Source organism: Cupressus sempervirens, chromosome 8 (assembly GCF_028749045.1).
Source record: "Cupressus sempervirens isolate cs-2001-9-10 chromosome 8, ASM2874904v1, whole genome shotgun sequence".
NCBI lineage: Eukaryota > Viridiplantae > Streptophyta > Pinopsida > Cupressales > Cupressaceae > Cupressus > Cupressus sempervirens.
The window spans coordinates 448952397-448976712 of NC_143125.1; positions in this window are offsets into that span (position 1 = coordinate 448952397).

The following is a 24316-nucleotide window of genomic DNA, read 5'->3' on the forward strand; positions in this document are numbered from 1 at the left end:
CTAGATTGTTGACCAGTTATAGGATGTCTACCAAAGGCTCGAGGGTTATGATTTGTGATGTCATGATGATGTCTTTTGATCTTGATCTTTTTAAACCAACCATGGTTATGAGATGGCATGCCCTGTGGTGTGTGTGGTTTGCTGATTGATAATGTTTCCAGTCTCTTATGTAAGTTGTGATTTATGTAACCATTTATGAGTTATCGAGTAGTTCTATTTGGATTACTTTCCAGTCGCCTTGATGGGACTAAAGTGTTTATTTGATCTTGATGATGTCATGATGTGACATGTATGACTTGACCATTTTGGATTCTTTGATCAATATTATTTGCATTGAGATGTCTTTTTGGTTGCTTGTTGAGAACCAATAGATATTGTGATTTATTTTGAGATACTATACTATTTCTTGATGAGGACCGATGGATATTGTGATTATCATTGATAATTTCAGTTGCCAATAGAGAACTATTGTGGTCATGATTATCAATGGATGCTTTTCAGTTGCTCATGGAGATTTGATGCTCTTATTGTGGATTATCTTTTGGTATTTTTTTAGTCACTTGTATAGGAATGTGGTGACTTTTTGATTTATGATTCCATGAGCCTAGGGTAGGTTATCTACTTGCAATGTCAGGAAGTGGCTTGCAATGGGGGTCAGGGCCCTAAGTGGCTACCAAGGTAACTCATTGAAAGTTATTTAATAAGTGAAAACATTTACACTAAATACTGACTTAAATGAACCTAATAAGATAATTGTTTGCTCTTGCCCATGCCTCGAGTGCTAGTATAGACTAGGATGGGACTAGAGAGAATGCTTGGTTGTGACCTTGCATTCTGTAGTATATCTCATTAGTACGAGAGGATACTAGTGGCCGCATAGGGGTCACTAGGGGGCCGAGGTCTACTAAGAGACTACTAGGGTAACTCTTACATGATCCATGCAATGACACTTTACTGCTTACATAGTAGGTTCCTACGTGTCTTGTGTGCCTCCAGGATTAGGTATCAGTTTGTGTTGGAACCTTTGAGTTAGCATACTTTTAAGATTCTTGGACTTAGAAAGTATTTGTGCTATGTGATTTGATATCCTATTTGGGACTTGAGATTATCTCCTCAGTGCAGTGGGAGTGAGCCATTTAGGTTCCATGCGGTCGGGTGGTAGTGCTTTTTCACTCTTACCATTTGAGATCCATCTGAGACATTGTAGCTGAAGTATTCTTTGTTGGCATCTATCTTCATTTTTTTCTTTGATTATGATGATGGACATGTATCTTTATATTGATGATTAGCATATGATAGATGATGTTATTTTATGCCTTATTTTGCATGATTGGATTTATTATGCATATGTTGTAGCATGTTAGATTTCTTTTTGCATATGATGTAGTATGTTTTACGAGTGACATTCCTACTATGTTAATACTGATGATCTCTTCGGTGACCTGGGATGTTATGCACGAAGGGATGGCTAGGACCCATGATGGTCTAATGATGCTATTTACGATTGGGAGGAACCATGCACTTAGATAATTATGTGTTGTGATTTTTGGTTATCTGTTACGATGGATGGTTATATCTTCTATGATGATGTATCATGTATGACATGTGGTTTCATTTACTTTACTACACTTGCATCATGGATTAGAATAGGATGATGTACTTTATTTTCACACATGTATATTCTTTTAAGCCTTTCATACCTTGTGGCATGTACAGCGGATGATTGAGCATTCTGAAATGTAATTTACTATGGGACATTTGGAAAAAAATATATTGATTAAGTACATTGGAACTTTCATTATTATTTCATGTGGATGTGGTGTTAGTCGGATTCAATACTAGTTAATTTAAATGTGATTCAACGTTAAGGGATCTTTAAGGAATTTAACATGTTAGGTATGTTGAATGTTGTTATTGCTTCCACTTCTTTGTGTATGTTGTGAATTTTTTAACTTTCATGTTTCAAAAAAAAAAAAATGCTACCAAACTTAGTTAAACTTTAGGTTAATTCTTTTGGATCCCTTGGCGGGGCATTACATATATAGCTTGAAAATTTTATTATTAAAGAAATTATGAAGAAGAGTTGTATCTTGAAAATTTTATTACTAAAGAAAGTGAAGAAGAGTTTTATAGCATAATTTAGAAGAACTTAGAATAATAGAGAAGAAAACCAAATAGATAAGCTACTGTAGATAGGTAACTATAGATAGAAGTGAGTAAAAGGTGACAAGGTGATGCAAAAGATGTCATGAGGGAAGTCAATACAACAAGAGAATATCAAGATGTTTTCAAGGTATACAATGGAGATCTACAAGGAAATGTGTGCCACATATTTAGATCAATCCTTTGATTTATTTCTTACGATTGTAATCAATTGAAATCTCTTGATCAAGCATGCTTAAATAACAAGCATATTGTAAATCCTCTAGCAATTATCTCCTCTAGAAGGAGAGTTTAAAATCCTTTAACACGGTATCCTTAAAAGGCTAATGAAATCATAATAGGTTGATATCATTCATAATTGGATGTATTATCAAAAAGAACAACTGTAGCATCTAATTGGGCAACATTTTATCTATAGTAAAAGGCTAGTGGGTAAAATAATGTCATTGTGGTTTTCATCCTCTCATCAAGGGTTTTCATGTACAAAATATTTGTGTCACTTGATGAAATCTTTTATGTGGGAGATTACATGCTTTTCTCTTACAAATTTTATCAATTTAATATCAATTAAGTGGTTATTCTCTAGCTTGCTTGGAATAATGGATCGGTAGACCAATTGGAGAATTGGCATTGATTCACCCCCCCTCTTAGTACCATTTGAGACCAACATTAAATAGACCACTCATTATGAGTGTGCCAATGGAATAATTGGAAAGGTTTAGTTTAATGGTGGAAATGACATGTAGAGGCTTTAAAATCAGAGTTAATCTTGATGATCATCCTATAGGTATGATCTCCATTATAGCATTGTATACTTCACACATTTTCTAGGTGTTATTTTGTCCTATTTCCTTAGGTGGTCTTTCAATTTTTTAAAAGTGCATGTTGAACCAATATAATTTTGATTAGATAAACTATATAATGGGGTATTATCTGAACTAATTCATATTGGTGATGTGAGGATTAGATGAGGGGTGAATAAATTTGGAGGAAGCCAGGAAAATGAAGGAGTTCCTCTTTTCTTGAAAAGATACATTGGTATGACAAAGAGGTTACGTCCATTTTTATCCAAAACTAGGATAATGGTACCATTTCTCTATGTAGAAAGGTATTTACCATTGATGAGAAGGTTTTAATATGGGTTACTAGCTTATCAACAAAGGGTATGAAGTTATTCAATGGCAAAAAATATCTGATAGTGCATTGAATAAATTTCCCAAAAATGAAGGAAGGGAAAGAAGCACTAGTTAAAGGTAAAAATTCCTACCATGAATTAAATAATAAATTAGTTTTTGACTAAGAGCCTTAAGGTCATAATGGAGTATGTTAATGATGATAGTAGATATATCCTTGAAAATAGTTGTCATTTTTTTCATGAATCACTCTAATTATAAAATTCTTGTTTCCTTTCCATATTTTATGTACTCTTCTCTCATCGTAAGCATTCTTGAGCAAAAGAACCTTAACAATCCAATTTTTTACCAATGGTTCATTTTGTCTCTTTTTTAACATCTTGATGCAAGTATCATATTAAAACCCACTAATAAATAGTATCCATGTTGATCCCTTCAACATCCATTAAATAATTTCTATTGTTAGAGGAATCTCACAAGGTAAAACAAAATATATTTCAACTCAAGTTAATCAATACTTCACCATTCACATGGCCTGACTTCTATTTGATAGTATATTATTCATAACTTTTGTTCCTGAAAGTAACTTTCCAAATCCTTTTGGAGACTTGTTCAAAACTAGTCTTACTAAATCATATCCAAATCTGAGACCAATCCAATAAATAAATTGCAAGTTATGGTCTTTTTGGCACCCATATAGACCCTGATAATTAAATTTTGTTTAAAGGTCTTGAACCTCTTTGAACTAAGTTCATAAAGGTTCAAAGTGGTTAAATTTGCTCATGCAAGTTCAATGGCTTATTCTAATTCATCTTAGTTCAACAATTTAGAGTTTAAGTCATAGTTTCAATAGGTTTAGTGATTATTGGTCCGAAAAAATTTGAGGTTACAAGATCAAAACATAGCTTCATCAGGTTCAAAGTACATAGTTGTCTGAGTTTAAAGTTCATTAATCTGATGTAGGGATTCAAAGATCTAGAATTCAAGTTCACAAAGAACAAGCCCAAGCTCAAAGTTTCAAAAATGTAAAATTAATGTGACATGTTTCCCTATGGAGTGTGTTAGACTGACTAACCTCTTCAATTATAGTAAATAAGCCTTTCCTAAAGATCAATTCAATGGGTAATGTATCACGATCTCAACTCCATATAAAAACAAGCAGAATCCCTTCTGCACAAATAGCTATAGTTGTCTTATAACCTAAGCTAGTTGCAAACATAATTTCAAAAACCCACAAGGCACTATGTGAAGGTAATTATACATAGTTTTCAAGATGAATAAGTTCAAACCGAACCTCAAGAAATGGTAGATGAACAAGAGGATATATTAATCATGGGAAAATTGTCATTTCATGATAAGTATTTGACAATTATAAATAGCTCATAGTGTAGTCCATCACTCAATATTACTGGTGATATGAGTATAAGCCTGGGTTCCTTTCAAAATAAAAGTTTTTGAGAAAATTGTAATCGAAAAGGAATAGACCCAAACAATCAGAGGGGGATTTTGTAGGAATACAATGCTATGCATACAGATGATGCCAACACCAATCTTCACCTAGATCCTGCTAACAAGTGAAACCAACAATAATATGGAGAAGTTCAGAGATATGAAGTATGGGTATAGTATTTTGAAGCCTATTATACTTGTTTTCAAGCACACATACCTCAGGTTATAGTTTCAACTATTTCCCTACCTAATAAATCATAAACTATCACATGTTAATAGAAAAAAGAGGGAAAATATTTGATGAAATGTCTCAACATATCGATGCCTATGTATCAGTGATACCCATGTCTGATGGAAAGTCCTTGCAATGTAGAATGTATCCAATATCAAGCAATATACCCTCCTTGTCAATAAATTTTGAGTCACAATAGATAAGTGGAAGAGACCAATTCCTATTATGGATGTTAGTGACATCAGATACACTGTCAAACTATGAGAGATGAAGGAATGATCAGTGCATTGTGATATAATTGATCAAATTTTATTGAAGTCAATATGTTGGAGCACCGACAATGTGTGTGAACTATTTGACAAAATATAAGGCTCGACAAGAACAAATATGTGAATGTAGAATAAAGTTAGAAGGTGACATTATTCACATAATATACACAATAAAGTAAAGCTCAAGCCCAGGCATGACACCTTGAATGTGTGTGGGTTTGATGAAGAAAACATTGTGAAAACTCTCAAATACTTCTTCCACACTAATAGAAGTCTCCAAGTGCAGATGTGAAGGAATGAATGCTCATAAAATGATCAAAAAATTCCTGGTTTCAAGTGCACAATTGAGTTAGCATAGTCCATCATCACAAAAATTGCAATATGAAGATTATTTTCTCTAAATAAAGGTGCAATCTGATTAAGGAGGAGTAAATGAACCATTAGATATGGTGCTCAACTCTTTCATAAGAGAAAATCTTATTCAAATCCATATTCTCCACAAGAGCTCACTCTATCAATCATCAAAGACAAAAGCTATGTGGGTCTTGACAAAGCTCATAGATAAAGTGACATGAAACAAATAGGTTACCCATAAATTATGGACTATGTTAAGTTCTTCCAACATATACTGATAGGTATCACATGTGTCAAACAAACATTAAAGGGCATTTAGTTTGCAGAATCAATACACAGGTGGCAGCATCCATACTATAGCATGAAGGAAGAAGAAATAGAACACATGAACCTTTAAATGTGACTAATGAAATATCATTTAAAAATGCTTGGTGATAGTTACGACCAACTTGGTAAAGTTAATTTCCTAATACATCTTCATGAATAGAATCATTTTGTAAATCAAATTTCCTAATTTGATTAAAAAAGCCACCTATCTCGACATACAGTCACCTTTGATTCCATAAAACTTCTTTGTTACTTTTATCCTTATTAATGTAATATCTATAAAGTATGGGCATGATAAAACATTGTATTAAGAGGCCATATGAGTTAAAAAGAAGAAGAAAATATATGGTGTTATATGGTTAAAATTAAAATGGAGAGCAGAGACACTTCCAAGAATCAGTTATCTATATGAGTAGTGTGCCCACAATTCTATATATTGTAAAAGTATGAAACAAAGTAGGGTTCCAATTTTTAGCTTTCTAGGGGTAGACTTTGGTCTGTGAGGAGAGAACCATAAATAATAGAGAGATAGGGGAAGAGGAATTGTATTTTTCTGTAGACTTTACGCTATAAGATGGGAATTACTTTTTCTTGAGTAGTAATTTGTTGTGTTTAGAGGAGGAAAATTTTAGTATATCAAAACTTTGAGTTTGCGTGCTATTTTCCTAGTCAATGTTGATCTTTGAATTATTTTGGTTGTCTCTAAATGCAGTTTTGGTGCATATAATTATTTCCACAATTATCATTTGGACTTTGGGCCTTAGTTATTCATGTATTTGGAAAGAATAATTTGTCTTTCTTTAAGCATTTCTTCTATAATGTAATGATTGGGTAAATGAGCTTTATGTCATTTACTTATTATTTCCTTCCAGTTATTTAGTTTCTTTGCATCTACTTTGTGTTTATGAGTGGATTTTTTTGTAGCTTTTGTGCTTTTTGATTAAAAGCATTTTTGGTGTAAATAAGTATTTACTTATTACACTTAAGTTTACTTAGGTTAATGCATTATTTAATTATTTTGTATTATTTTATTATTATTTTAGATGAGACACTTAGGAGTTTGTGTACTCTCATTTGAGTTATGCAACTCTAATTTTGCACATGGTGTCTACAACACATGAGTATGCATCATTCACTGAGTTGTTATATTGACAACATAGTTATCTGCACTCCTCATTTAGCACATGTTGTCTACACCATTAATTTGTGTGCTACACCATTGTAGGCTTATTCTCACATCATCGCACTTAATCCCGTGCTTAATGGAGGATAACCCATATCTGGTGGACATGTGCCTGGTTGTATGACATATCATGATGCTGAATTCTATGCATTTTAGAAGCTCTCCTAAGGCCTTTATATTCAGGCACTCCTAGTGTACTCTCAAGAAGTTATTGAATGTATATCATCATTTTGATCATACTCTGTCTATTTTAGTCTACTATGTGCTTGTGTTGAGTTTTTTAGTTCTTGGGTGAATTCTAGCCTAAGCCAAATGCTTACATGGTATCAAAGCTTAGGGAGATTCTCATCACATAGCCATTTGAGACTGTTCATGCTTCAGTACCTCAACATGAATCTGGAGGATTCGCAAAAATTGGGAGTGTCTAGAGCTAGATCTAACCTCACTATTGCATCTGAAGCATCGATTCAGTGAAGATCGACTATAAACTTGCCTATATTGGGTGAAAGTTGATCGTGAGGCAAAAAAATTTTGCAAATCAGAACCTAGAGGCCCCGATTTGCATTTGGGTATGATCGTTTCATTGATCTTATTGTTTGATTTTCAAATCTAAATTATTCTGTTCTTTGCAATTATTGGGTATTTTTTGAAATCATTGTTTTTGGATTTATTCAGTTGCCTAGTCAGAGAAAAAAAAATTTGGCCAAACCGGGTAGTGACACCCTGGCTCGACTCTGTAATTGGTGGAAATTCATATTTAATTTTTGCAGGGAATTATCTCAAAAATAACCGAGCTTCTCTGCGTAACCTAGCACCTCCCTGCACACCGATGGCCCAACACCATTTAGCACAGCCCTAGGCACTAACAACCGACCGAAGTCCACATAATTTTTGGAGGCTTAAGTTATTTTACCTTTGTGCACTAACTCTTTTATAGACTGCGCAAAACATACTTCCCACGTATGTGGCACTAAGCACTAATACCTTGGACATGCAGATAGACACGCAAATAGTAACTTAACCCTATGTCAGACATCATTTTTGCCACATGGCTACGAGCGAGTAGAGACACCTATCCATTGTGCTGTTAAGTTTTGCCACACGAATGCAGTCTAATCTGCCACTGTCTGGTTGACACGTGGCAAATAGTCACAACAGACCCTACACAATCAGCCATCCCAATCAGCATTCAATTGTGCATGCCACATCATCTCCGTACGCATGCGTGGACTTGACACATCATTACTGTCTATACAATGTGATGTCATCATTGCATCATGCTAACATCATCATTGGGGAAATTCATTGACATCATCAATTCATTGTATTAAAATTGACGCCTGTCTACACGTCATTCTAGGGAAAAATTTAACTGTTGTGAAGGTTGTATGACCGTCAAATTTAACCCCATGATTCGCTAATGCAACCCCTCTCTAGATCCATTTTGGATTTTGCAGTCCGACTTTGGGAAGCCATAACTTGGACATTCAAACTCCAAATCAGGTGTAATTTTTTTTTTAAATTGGGTAGAATTTTTTATATTTTCAGTGGTGTAGCTATTTTCTAGTTTTGGTGCAAGGATTGTTCAAAAATTGCATTTTTTGGCAACTGTACCTACATAATTTTTCATTTTGCAACTTCAAATGCTCCATACAGGCACATATGGAGTGGAAAACAAGTTCCCTTTTTTTTGAAAGTGCATTTTTTTTGTCTACTTTTCAGATCTAGCATCAGATTGTAGTTTTGTGTGGAAAACATTGTCACTTTTAGCAATAGGGCCTTTCTTTTCTTTTTAATGCTTCAGAATTGTTGCATGTTGTAAAGTTCCAGATTTGTACTCTATTAAGAGGTTGTAACAAGAAAAATTAGAAGTCCACAAAGGACAAAATTGACAAGTGGCCCATTGTAATCGCACTACTAATAAAGTTCCCAAAGCATCTATTTTGGGGGGTTTCTTGATTTAGTGAAAAGGGGGGCTGTACTTGGTGTTGTGTTCTCTCTTTTTTGCAATTTTCTTTCATTTTCTAGATTATGGGAAACTTTAAGTTTCCTAAATCAACTCCTCATAACTATGCTTCATTGTCAATCAAAATGTTGTATCACTTAATGCATAATGGAGTTTCACAATATGTAGATGGTACTCTTCCTAAACTAGCAGGTGATAATGATTTTGCAAGTGATATTTCAAATTGGGTAGCAATTGATGGAAAAGCTTAAGGTGATATATGTTTGGGGGTAGATGATAAGATCATGTATCAAATTAAGAAATGTACTACATCCAAGGAAGCTTGGGATACCCTTGAAAGCCTATATGGTAAAGTGTCTGAAGAGGATGTGTTCAAAATTAAAGATGAGCTTGTATCCTTAGATCCTAAGTCATATGACTCCATATAGGATTTCATCATCAAGGTGAATGAACTGAGGACAAAGCTTACTGATTGTGGGAGTTGTATCAAAGATGACAGACTGGTCTATCTAATCCATAACAAGCTGCCATTAGAATATTCCACATTTGTATCTTCTTTTAACACCTCAAAGACTACCTTAGGGTCTGCCTACAATAAAGTCACTTTTAATGAATATGCTAAACTATTGGATGATGAAGAAACAAAGTTGAAATCAATGTAGATTCTCAAATCACCTCAATCCAAAGTGTTGGTAGCCAACAATGAGGGTTCTCAAAATTCAGCTGGACAATCTTCAAATAAAGGAAAGGGTAAGAAGAAGTGGAAGAAAGACAAATTTGAGGATGCAGAAAAGAAAACACCACAATCCAATCAACAAGGCAAGTCCTTGAATTCCAACAAGAAGGGGGACAACAATAATAAGGAGAAGAAGAATTGCACTTATTGCAAGAAATCGGGTCATGAAGAGCATGAGTGTTATCTCAAGAAGATTGATTCAAATTGACCAACATCATGAAGAAACATAATGTTCCAATGCCTAATGCTTACAAGGATAAAGGATCATCTTCAAATTCAAAGGGAAAAGGGCAAGCACTCATGGAAAATTCAAACTCTTCAAAGGAATGGATATTTGACTTAGGTGCCTCATATCACATGGGTTCTTCAAAGGAGGATTTTTCTTCAATGAAGTAGTCCAAGGTACCACACATCTTCATGGGGAATGATAGTAAAATGGAAGTTGAAGGAAAAGGAAATGTGGAGATGGAAAATGGAGAGTTTCAAGAGGTTCTCTATGTTCCAAACCTAAGTTCAAATCTCCTTTCAATCTACCAAATCACTCACCTCGGAGATGGACAAAGAGTTGAGTTCCTTCCAGACTCGGTTCAGGTGCACAGTCTTAGAGATGATTCCTTGGTTGCAGTGGGGAAAGTGAATAATCACAAGAGGTTGTACTCTTTCTCTCATTTTTTACCCAAGTCTCCTTCAAAGGCCTTGTTATCTCAATCCAATTTAAACATTCAATTATCGCATGAGCGGTATGGTCATCTTAACTACCGCTACCTTCAACAACTTTGCACTTACCACATGGTGAAAGGTCTACCTCAAATCAACTTTTCTAAGGGTGAATGTTCAACAGATTCAGTGGATATGCATCCAGAGGGGAAGTTACAAAGAGGGAAGTCTTCAAGAGTACCTAGTGTTCTATTTATGGTTCACATGGTATTAGCAGGTCCTTTTGCATCTAGACAGGGTCATTACATACTTACCTTTGTTGATGACTTTTCAAGGTTCACTTGGGTCTACTTTCTTCATAACAAGAATGCAGTGTTGGAAAAGTTTCTAGACTTCAAGGCTCATGTAGAACAACAATCTAGGAAAGCCATCAAAGTACTCTGAATGGACAATGGAAACATGGATGTGAACAAAAGACTTGTGGACTTTTGTAGACATGAGGGAATTGATCCTCAGACTCCACCAGCATTTAGTCTATATAAGACAGATGTTGCAGCATTGAGGATCCACACTCTTAAGTCTATGGCAAGTTGCATGATTCATGAAAAGTCTCTCAATACATCATTAGAAGTCGAAGCAATCTCAAGTGCCACTCACATTCTTAATCGTTCTCATCATCCAGCCTTAAATGGAAAAACTCCTTTTGAGGCATGGTGCGGCAGAAAACCTATAATGACACACTTTAGAGTCTTCAGTTGTCCTGCATGGGCAAAGAGATCTTCCAAGGGATGCAAGGCACAGTCATCTCAACCTTGTACTTTCATTGGTTATGAAGACAGTGTGAAGGCATGTAGACTTCTAGATCCAGAGACACATCAGATAATTGTGGAGAAGGACATACATTTTGAGGAAAGTTCACCAAGCTTGTCCTCTACTCCTCTTCGCACATCATATAGTGTGGATATTGATACTAACACCAGGGATAGTGCTTCAACATATTTAGACATGTGGGGTTCTATTGATAGATATAGTGAGAGTTCACTTCATCAATTCATTCCACATGCATACATAGCCATAGTGATAGGTCCAAGAAAGCAAGGTACTTCCAATCTTCCAGATACAGGTTCAATGATAGATTTGGGAGACAGTATTCATGATCTGCCTCTTCTTCATGATGCAAAATTACCTTCTTCAGTTGTCACAAGGGTTCCAAACTCTTTTGTTCATTCCCTACATGATCAATCCTCCCAGTTCAAAGTCATTGTGGATACTTATGATCAGCAGTTGCAACAAGGTTCTTCATCAGGTGCAGAGCTAGACAGTTCTTTGGGACAGGTTCTTCATCCAGTTGAGCAGGTTTTAGAGACATCACTTATCCATGGGATTCTTTCCATGCATAGTGGAAGCATCTCATTTGTACCTTTGGCATTGTTTCTTCCTAAGGGGAGGAACACCATTCTGCAATCTTGGATCAGCTTCTTCATTGGAGCAATCACTCTTCAACATTCTTCTTTGGGGGGGGAGCCCATCCTATCTCTCTTGCTCTTCTAATCATTCTCTTATGTATATATTGGATGTATGTCATAATGGGGGGGTCTTGATTACTCCATCCATCCATGCATCCCTATTTATCTCTCTTTTTGGGGGAGGGTTTTTCCCATGAGGTTTTCCCTCTTTCCCCGCTTTATGAGAGATTGTATATCATTATGTATATGGTTACCTAACATGGCCTAGTAGCTGAGACCCATATTGCATTTCATCCTAGATTTTGTAAGCTTAAGGTCATTCCCCTAAGTTGCACTTAAGGGGGGGTGTTGGTGTAAATAAGTATTTACTTATTACACTTACTTAAGTTTACTTAGGTTAATGCATTATTTAATTATTTTGTATTATTTTATTATTATTTTAGGTGAGACACTTAGGAGTTTTTGTACTCTCATTTGAGTTACACAACTCTAATTTTGCACATGGTGTCTACAACACAGGAGTATGCATCATTCACTGAGTTGTCATATTGACAACATAGTTATCTGCACTCCTCATTCAGCACATGTTGTCTAAACCATTGATTTGCATGCTACACCATTGTAGGCTTATCCTCACATCATCGCACTTAATCTCATGATTAATGAAGGATAACCCATATTTGGTGGACATGTGCCTAGTTGTATGACATATCATGATGCTGACTTCTATGCATTCTAGAAGCTCTCCTGAGGCCTTTATATTTAGGCACTTCTAGTGTACGCTCATGTAGTTATTGAATGAATATCATCATTCTGATCATACTCTATCTATTATGATCTACTGTGTGCTTGTGTTGATTTCTTTAGTTATTGGGTGAATTCTAGCCTAAGCCAAATTCTTACAAGCATCTATGTCTTTAGTTATGTAAATTCATTACAAATCTTGCATGGGGAGTTGTACCCAAATAATTCTAAGGGTGCTTACACTTTTTAGTCATGAAGAAACCCTATTATTAGTGTTGTCTAATTCTTCTTGTCTAGGAATTTAAGGGTCAATTTGTAAGTGTTTTCTTTGAAGACAAATCTATTCACTAATAGGTCTTTGTACTAAGACCCATTTTCACTATCATAAACCAGAAACAAAACTTGTAACCCTACCTAGGGAATATAATAAATTTCTTAAGAAAAATCCAAATGATTCCAAAACAACTTCATAGTAACCCCATATGAATCTAGTTTCTTAATATGTAAGTCATTAATTGTTTTTGTTGGTGTTTTGAAATGTCACACTTCAAATTATCCCAGTGAGAATAGAATACATATAGGGGTAGCTACTTCTCATCTACAACATACCCTTTTAGACACTGGGCCAACTATAAGGCTAGACCCTTCTTCTACTTTAGGCTCTGCAAATCCTAGGCAAGTGTACGTCAAATTCATTTATATGGTACTAGTTGTTCAAACGTATACACTAAATCTAAACAAAGTAGATAAAAACCTTATTTCTCCTATACTCATGTAATAAAAAAAATGTGCAGTAGTAAATTGCAAATCCTTTGAAATCCATAAGATGAGTGAGGGCATCCTTTCAGCTCTTAAATGAAAAGGGAAATGGATGATTGATTAAATTTTATTTCAACAAATCCCCAAATATGCAACAGTAAGAACAAATTGATCCTGCAACTTATCAGTGTCTTATCTATTGGGTAGTTCCACAAATCACACACATGCATCTATGATACTAGTGACATATTCCATACATCAAGATATTAAATCTATCCTATCACTTTGTGAATAGGACATTGATGTTCATAGAGATCTCATTCTCATGAAATATCCTTCTCAAATAACCAACAACCCTGTCAAATACATCAAGCATTTACTTGGCTCTTTGTTCTAATAGAAAAACACATGAGACATACAACATTAAGGGGATGCAAATGGATCTAATTTCTTTGTCAATAAACTACAAAACATTGCAAATTACTAAGATAGGAGACAAGAATTAGAATGAAACTAAGAAAATGGTACTCATTGTATTCATTTCTTTAAAACTATACATTCAAGATGCATGCAAATGACCCATAAAACTACTAAATAGATAAGAACTATCTATATTAACTTCATTTACTATTTTTTTTACATGAGAGAAAACTAAAGAATGATAGTATCACCATAACAAGACAGAACTAGAACTATCCTTATAGTATCATAGTTGCAGAAATGAGAATTGGAACCCCTACAATGAGAGAGAAAAAGAAATATATAGGAGAGGCATGGAATCCTAGATCTGATCTACAAATGACATGTGTCCACTTGAACCTTCATTCTCTATTTTTGCAAAGCATCTCTCTTCTCTCTACAACTGAAATTAGAAAAGAATCTCATCATTGAGTTTAACAAACTTGAAACATCTCTTCCTTAATGATGAAAAACCTTATTCTACTAAAATATCAAATATGCATCTAAAATGTTGATAAAATATTTATGAAACCAACTTGGAGGTGAGAAAATCCATCCTTAATGCCTTTGACACACATCCAATTCACCATCTTGCTAAAAACCAAATCTGAATTGTCATACTTGAATATGGTTGAAAAATAGGCACTGGTACAAAACCTTGATTAACTCAAACAAATGGCTTCCTATACAGAAACAAATGTCAAATACAGAAAATTCACTTTCTCCTAGTTTCAACTAAATATGATAGTGCTATGTCAGTGTATTGGAGATGCCCATAATCTTAGTTTGAAAATCAGGCCCCTAGTAAGGATCTCAGGTTTGAATCTCATTGCAAGTATTTTATTTTTCCTAAAGTCCAAACTCTAGGTTATAATCCAAATTTTATTAAAAGACCTACTGTATGTTTAGAATAAAAAAGAATAATAAAAATTTGTTCTTTTCTTAATTGAATTTTTCTCTCCATTACAAATTTGGGTCAAACTTGTTTGACTTCCTTGTGCCACATGGGAGCATGTGATTCATTGGTTCTACACTATCATCTACCACCTAGCTTCCACATGACACCCTCTGATTGGTCTACATATTCACCACTTGTTACCTGACACATTGCCACATGTCACCATTTCATTAGTTCTCTTCCCGTATGGTTAGTGCCACATCATTATTTGTTGGGTAAAAATTCCATGTCATTGCCACATGGAACTTCCTAATTTGTTGATTGTATTTCCATTTCCACCTGGGCCTACTACCACATGTCATATTCTCACTTTCTCATATTTCTTATCCTCCTTGCATCTTTGTTTTGCAAAATAGCGAGAGCCATCCAATCTTCCATGTGGCATGATCTAGTGCACCTAATCTACTTGCTACCACATCATCTCTTAGTGGCACATGTCACGCTCTCTTCTTGCATCCTAGTCACCAAACTACCACATCATTTTTGAGAATACAACAAGTCACCACATGTCTTTCTTTGCTACATCATTACATCAAATTTTGTGATAAGTTTGGAAGCCTCTACCATGTGTCAATCTATAATCTGTCCTTCCGGTGCCACTTGTCAATCTATGGTTGGTCAAACTAGTCCATTCATTATTCATGTCAGCATGTTAGTTCAAAATTATCTCCATGTCAAACTAGCTGAGTGGGCCCCTCCTACAAGCTTTTCTTCCTCCATGTCTAAAAGCACATGTTTGTAAGACATACGACCTTTGAACAACACAATATATAATGTGGTTTACTATGCACAAAGTTGGGTTGCAATTCTGTGGAAGTCAAATCTGCGAAATGAGACCTCTTAGAAACGGGTACCCGATTTTAAAAAATGGGCACCCATTTTCGGCTCGGGTGCTTGACCATAAATTTAGAAAACGAGCACCTGTTATTTTTTAAAATTGGGTACCCATTTTTTATTTTCAAAAAATGGGTACCCATTTCTCAAAAAATTAAAAATTTGAATTTATAAGAAATAGGTACCCATTTAAAAAAAATAAAAAATAGGTACCCATTTTTTAAAAGTAAAAAATGGGTACCCGTTTCTTAAAAATTCAATTTTTTAAGTTTTCAGTAGATTTTATATGCCGCTTTTAACTTTTCAAAATGGGTACTCATTTTTTTAAATTCAAATAACAGGTGCCTATTTCTTAGAACATGAGGTGATATTTTTTTTTCTTGCCTCGGATTTTGGTTTGGGACAAGCTTGGTGAGACCAAGCCTATGCCTTGGCCTCTCAAGATTTGGCTAAGGCATTGAATTGACAAATTCGTGCCTTGCCATAATTTTTAGAGTCTTCCTGATCAAATTTTTTTACGAAACAATAACCCATTAGAGATTTCACTGTTCTAATTTTAGAAATATAAATTTTATAGTGTTATGATTTTATTTACTATTTTTGTATTATTTTTTAATCAAAGGTGGTACCTAAATGTAAAATAGCAACATTCACTAAAACTTTAATTACTTTTTTATTTTATAATTTTTTAAAATTAATTTATACATCATCAATCTACATTCAATTCTTTTGAAGTTTTAAAAAAAATTGAAAAAAGTGAAATTTTGATCAAATTATGGTGTCCGTACACGAGAGGTTTTAAAATTGTCCTTTATAGCCAATTAGAATTAATTTAAAAAAATATTCATTAAAAAATTCAACAAAAATATTCTCATCAATCTTTGGTGTGTCAGGTAACTCCATTTAAAAGGATTCACAAAAATTCATTCATTTGTGTCAAATTATGGTGTTTGTACATAAGCGTGGTATGGTCCTGAAATAGGCATTTTGAAAAAGTGGTTTTTGAAAATCCATACCAAAAAAGTAATCCATCATATGGGTAAACAAATAAATTACATATTCAAAAAGAAGATTCCAGACACTACAATTTTTATTTTTGAAGTTTTTTTATATTTAATCTCTAAATGGCTCAAATTTTGGCATCAATTGACAAAATATTTCAAAAATAGGAAAAACTTCCACTTTTTGGCCAAAAGTGAGACCCAACATCTTGCACTGACCTAGGTAATGTGGCATAAATCCCCTTTATCTTCTCTACATCATTAAATCAAACACATCTGATCCCCTGACTGGAAATCAATCCCTACTACTTTGCAATCCAGGCAATTGGGCATTCACAGTTATACACACGTGTTAAAATGGCAAGTGGTGCATATAGAAACATCTTTATTTTAATGCAATCCCCCATGAATTGGTGCTTTTGAAATAGCACAGTCCATGCTCAACCTTCTCTATATTGTCATAGATAGTTGTATCATCTCCTATACATCAAGTGTCTTCTCTTTTCTTTAGCCTGACTCATGGGGATTTGAAACATTCCGAAGCACATGAAATATATCTTAAACCTACAAGAAATTCTTGGAAAAATGAGCATTTTCTTGAAGACCCTCTAGTGCTCCAACTGATGATACATATCTTATGGCTTTAGACACTACTAGTTCACCCTTAACTTTGTCTACATTCACCCCATTTTATTATAGACCCTTTAGCAGCTTCAATGCATGCCTTCTCTTCATCTCCACTGCCATTCCTTATGCATGTTTTATTTTTGTGGAGACCTATTTGAGTGCCCCCCCTTTCTAATGACTTTACATTGATGGCATCACTTTCTCTCTCTATAGACATTGACATTGTCTATTCCGCTCTTGCCTTTGCATTTGATTTGGCAATTAGACTTCTCCTATGGCAGCTACCTTGTGCTTGAACTTTCCTTAGATGAACTTGCCAGGGCTTCTCAAAATTTGGCATGAATAGGCAGGGCTATCATGACTTTTGGGTTAGAGTCAACAATGGGTTCCCTCTCCATATCTATGATGCATCACCACTAAATCCATAATCCATGCCCACAATATTAAGGAAAAAACACTTTACAAGCATCTACTAAATCAGGATAGAGGGTGCACTCAAAAATTCCCATTTGAACTATCTAGAATGCTACCATAAAATCATCATTGAACAGTGAGTACTTCCTCACATTTTGTAATGATGTTTGTGATCTCCCCTATAACATGGGTAGTGTTGGTTCCTTCAGATGCATTTGATCCATGATTTGTGGGTCAAAACGTTGTGCCCTCTAGTGTAGCTTCTTCAATATGATTTGTTATATAATCATCCAATGCTTCTCATTCGATGGTCACTGAGAACAATTAGCGCAACATGGCATCGAGCCATAGCTTTAGATGGGAGAAATGTTAGCCTAGCTTCAAAATGGCATCCCTATCATGATCATCTCTTCTCATACCAACATGCCAACTTCCACTCTAAAATATAAGTATAATAGATGGATTTCTACTATTAAAAGATTAGAAATAGGTACCTTAGTGTGGAAGATTCATTTTTAGTCCAGATGAACAACAATCAAGACATGTGAAACTATCAACAAAATATTGATGCAATCATGAGCATGCCCTTTCATCAACTGGCAGACATCCCATTTTCTCGTTTGTTAAGGAAATCAACTCTAATTCATCTTACAAGTCATGAGAGGATCCCTCATATCCATTTAATATCTAAATACAAGATACACATAGTTAGAATGCCATATTGATCTCTTAAAACAACTTAATTCCTATGTCATATAATCAATCTGGTGGGATTAGTCAAACCACAAAGTGGGCTCGGCTAAATTTTTTTCACTTGAAACACTTGATCCCTTAATCTAATCCGTTGATTTTATTTTACTAATTGGATTCAAATTGATCACTGATTCAACTTCTAAAAAAATCATTTTACCTCTTTCTGTAACTTGTTAATCTCGTGCCAAGGGGTCCTCTGACTAGCCTTAAAAACTAACTAAAACACTTGATCAGGTCCTAAAATCAAACATGCTAATTCTTTTTTCCACATTCTCTTACCCTGTGAGATCTCATGTCATGATGATACCTGGGTTAAAAGATATTGACTGTAAAAGTTTCTTTCAAAACTTCCTACAAGAAAACATGTTAGAAAACCATAAAATGCATTTGGTTTTGGCTTCAAAAAGAGGTCAAACTAACACTTGGGGGAACAAAAACTGGGGCATTAGTTCACTGTCATGAGGAGAGTATAAATCTAGGATTTGGGATCATGACTAATAGGGCGCATTTGGCAAGTGGTCAAAGTGGGCTACTTGGATTTACAAAAATGGGGAGCAATGGTAGAAAAATGATTTTCACAAATAAAATGGACCTAGAAAAGTGTGCAAACAGATTTGTCAAAACTTACAAATTGGCACACTTAAAGAATTTTTAGAGTATAACATAACTATATAATCAATTTGATCTCACCTATCACAAATTTAGAGTTATGACATCCTGAACATGGGTATCAATCAATCTGCACTTTATGACACCACTAGAACTTTAGAAATTGCATTCAAAAATGATCAAAAGGATTCTTCATAAGCTAAAATAAGAAACATAACAAATCTATGACCTCTAGAATGAAATGAAAAAGGTATTTTCTCATTTTGATCAACTGGGTCAAAATTATAACTGGTCAAACAAGGCTTCCTAGAATTTTGAACAATAAGCATCAACATGGCAACAATAAGCAACCGACTTTAAGGGATTCAAAACCTAATTAAAACATGATGAAATTAATTGAAATATGAAACATAAGTTCTTTGATATACATACTAAATAATTTTGAAGTGGTGAGTCATGAAACATTTCCAAGCGCAAGATATTCAAATGCAAACTAGGCTACCTGTTGCTATTTAACACTTAGGCAAAAATGCAAATTTGAAGATTACCCAAAATGGAACTCCACATAATCACTCGGAATGGAATTTTATCTTCATGGGATGCATGGATATGCTAAAAGAAAGGTTTTAGAAACATTAAACACTTCATAGGCCTCAAATAGACAACCAGGTAAGCATGCATTAAAATGCACTTATAGGGCTCAATTTTTAGGATGGTCCTCAGAATCAGGGCTTCAATTTTTAGTCCCAACAGTTTCAATGCATAAATTATTATGTGAGCACAAATCATTGCCTACAACTCCATTGAAGGTATTTAAAAACTAGTTTTCACTAAAAGATGTATAACTTCCACAAATTTGAATGAAAATGACTCCAACCAAAAGGAAATTAAATCTTATTCGTATATATTTCCAATGAATCTATTTATAGGTTGTAACTCATCTATACATGTCAGTACCAAATACTGCAACATGATTGTTGTTAGGTAATTTGAAATCTGTAAATAGCCTCTTTCACTAAAATATGCATAACTTCTTCAAGACCAAATTAAATTAATCCAAACCAAAAAGAGAAGGAATATAAGTTATCCTAATATCTAAATATATAACTTATATTGGGTTTCCAAGCTGTAAATATCTATACAAGGCTTGGAAACAACATAAAAATAGTGAACACCAATCAAAATAGCTAGGAATGAATACACAAACTAATATCAAAATGCTCTTCTTCTTCTCATTTTGATTTGGAATGACCAATAAAAGTTATTTTATACCATTTTAGGCATTTAGAAACCACCCAAAATCCCCTATGACCTTTCATCTTCCTTTTTTCAACATTTTACAATATTACAATTTTGTAATTTTGCAATTACTTGAAAACTTTGAATTTTATTGCCCTTAGACATTACCATTGATTCCATTACATGTAATATCATGTCCAAACATATGGAGTTACATTAAATAATTACAATATTTCTTGGGATCATCTACAATATCTTTATGACTAGGTGCTCCTACACCACATCCTCAAGCTAAAACTTTGGAGAACCCTACTTCAAAAGTTATGAGTAGATATGAAGGTGATAATTTTGAGTTAGTAGGGTTTATTAAGGAGGGAGAGACAAATAATGAAGAGGAGTCCCCTCAACTAAAAAATTGGAAAGTATCTCTTAAGAAGAAACTCGCTTCTAAATAAATTATTTGTTAGGGAGATAAAGGAGTGAACAATAGGATAGTAAGGATGATGATACTTCTCCTGGTCCTATTCACTATATGAGGCCTAAATTCACCAAGATGGTTGGGCCTTCCAAGACTATATCGTTGAAGGTCGTTGAGAAGGCTAACACTAGGAAGGAGGTTGAGGATTTTTTCTCTCCTACTATGTCAAATAAAGAGCATTACTATCATGGTTCTGGATGATATGTGTGTTAGAGGACCTACTATTGTGGCCTCCCAATCCATACTTAATACCCTTGCTAGAAAGTTACTGACCCTTGTGGTTGGAAATAGAAAGAAGGTTATTGAGGGAAACAATAAGATGGTGATGCTAAAAGGTTTTACTTGCTTTTTTTCCATGATGTTCTTGTTTCCCCCTTTGAGTCTAAAGGGTTTGAGCAACCAGATTAAGATATGAAAAAATAATCTTTTTTAATTCTTTGATTTAAGAACTTTGATGATAAAAGGGTATTTACCTTCAGTGTGTTATAAAATGTGAAATCCCAGTCCATCTACTCTTACAAGGTCCTAAGGTGGGCCTTCCATTAAATTAAAAGTCTAAATCTGAAGTATCACACCCACTCTACCAAGTTTGAGAATATGTAGTAGAACATTAGGGTCTCAAATGGTAAGAAGTGTCTAGATCTATCTCCTCTTGATCAATAGACTAATGATGAAAATAAGCTCACCTTGCATTTAGAGGAGGTTGAGGGGAAAACTAGGGAAATGATTGAAAAGAGTCTATAGTTGTTAGCCCACAAGGTGAATAAGATCAAGGCTACTCTCAAGAAAATTATGCATCATAGCTTGAAGATATGAATTATTCTGTAGAGAATATGAGGTCTCTTATGGCTAGGATGGAGTCCAAATATCTTGAGAAGGTCATTATCAATGCATATCTAGAAGAGAATGTGTTGGTAAGTGAAGCTCAAGGTCTAGGAAAGTGTAATAGAGACAACATGAAGAAAAAATATGTCTCTCTAACACCAAACATTGAAGAACTTAAGAAGGTATCTCATAGAATGAGCCAGATGGAGGAGGAAGTGATTTCTACTCTAAAAACTTTTTCCTAAGGCTATTTCCTTTTCATTTTTTGTCTTATTTCTCATAAGTGTTATGTATTGGGTTGCTCTCTTTTAGTTGGCTTTAGGTCTAGTTGGTGGCTGGTCTTTTTCCTTTCTTGACCTATTATTTTAATAGGTATTGTTAAAGCTTTATCTTAATTTATAATCTTTATACAGGGTTTTGCAACTCCTTTAAAACCTATTTTTACATTAATCAGAGACTATCTTTTAGTAGGTTGGGGAGTAAAAGCACAAACCTATGTCAACCTTTTTTTGAAGGAAAAAGGCTAGCAAAAGTACAAATGTTCACCTTCAATGATATAAAACTGGTATTATTATTTAGAATTTGAAAAAAAAGTAAACTAATGAAATGTGTAGAAATTGATCAAGTTTAGGATTATAATTTTTAACAATTATTTGGATTAAGAATTAATATATTTTCATAATTTTTATAGATAATTTTTTAGTTGCTGAAAAACGTTGAAAATTAGGGGTTTAGTTCCCACCACAAAACTATATGGAAATAAACTTATTTCCCTTTGATCTCAAACTATGTTATAGATGGCATATATATCTAGAATATTCAAAAATAAAAATTGTCTTTAGACTTATATTTCACTTTTATAATCATTCAAAATTCAACTCACCTAAAATTGATAGTTTTTATCTCCCACCACATTTTTCAAAACAAATATATTCTAACTAGAATAAAAACTATACATTTTAGAAGAGGACTCTCTCTTGTAGAACATCATATAAGTTTTAAATTTTTATGATATGATTGACCATTTTTTTCTTTCTCAAAATTGACATCTTTTCAATTATTAAGATATGTGCTTGTAGAATTTTTTAATTATAATATAATATATCTAATTAAAACACTATAAAACCTATATGAGAATATTCTTGACTTTGGGCTCTATAAAATTGTGTTTCTAAGTTATTGAAAAAATATCGTAAAAAATTGTAAGAGTTATTGAAATGTTAGTTTACTAAAATAATTATATTTCTTTAGTAATTGGATTGAAACTAGTATAAAACATTAATTTAATAGACATTTCCAATTGAAAAAGTGTGATACCATATATAACTTAGGTAGAATGAATTTATCTAGATCATATCTTTGAACAAAATTGATTTTTAGATAGAAATACTCAAATTAAAATTGATTTTTAAATAGAAATAATTCCTATATGTGATTTCATTATCATTTTGAGTACCACAACATTCTCTTCTAAAATAGATTTTTCATAAATAATGAATATATATTATTTATTTTCATATAAATACTTTTACATTGCAATCTAAATCATGAAAATGATTTTTCAATCTATACAAGTGATTTTTTATTTTGTGGTATGAGGTCCTTCATGCTCTACTAGATTCCAATGCAATAGTGATCTTCATTATAGCCTTATTGAGTACACATCTTGAAAATCATTTAGAACTTTTGATTTAACAAGCAACAAGAACATGCTTCAATCTTACAAGAGCTTTATTGTCCTCTAATTATAACATCTTATATTTTAATCCCCTCTTCTATAAATTCCTTCTCTTTTAAATATCCATGATTATTATTCATATCCCACAAATATATGCCATATTTTCAACTAAAATTTGGGCTAATATTAGCTCAAATCCTTCAAAAAAGTGATACAATTGTCATAGTAATACTCAATTTCATCTATTTATTCAACTAGTTTTCTTAATCTTCATAGGATCCAAAGAAACAATCTTCATATTTTCAACACATATTTGAAAATTCTCATGACCTTTATACAATAGGTTGTACATTAAATGTGTTTACATCCTTTATAGAAGCACAAAATAAAACTCTAGATATATTCCTCACCATTTCAAGAGATTGATATCATTCTAAATTAAACTAAATCTTTACATGGAAACCTTTTGTTGAATATGGTAAGATGGTTATGTTGGATACAATTGATTAATTTTGTGTTGTCTTTGATGTTACACAAATGTCAAAATCATTATTAGTCAGTATATGTCGAGCTTACTTGGGCAGTGAAGATAGTTCTTAGTGTCTATCGAGTGTTCCTGTGTTTGCCTAGTTCAGAAGGTAGTGTCTACCAAGTTCACTGGGGCATCGAAGGAAAAGTTGTAGAAAACAAGTGTTAACCAAGCTCACTCGGGTAACGAAGGAAAGTTGGATGGAACCATTGTTAACCAAGCTCACTCGCTTGCTAAATGATTTTCATAAGTTTGTAGTATTAATCAAATTTCTATTGGTTAACAAAGAAAATCATTTCAAAGTTAGTTTCTACCAAGTAGGGTCGGCTAGCGAAGGATTTTCTTATTTTGTTGTATTAAGCTTAATTGACTTATTTATTGATTCCAGCTAACTAAGGTGATGAATATTGATTATTGTAAGTTGTATTTGAGCTGACTGGGCAAAGTAGAAGGTATAAGTATAAGGTCAAGTTG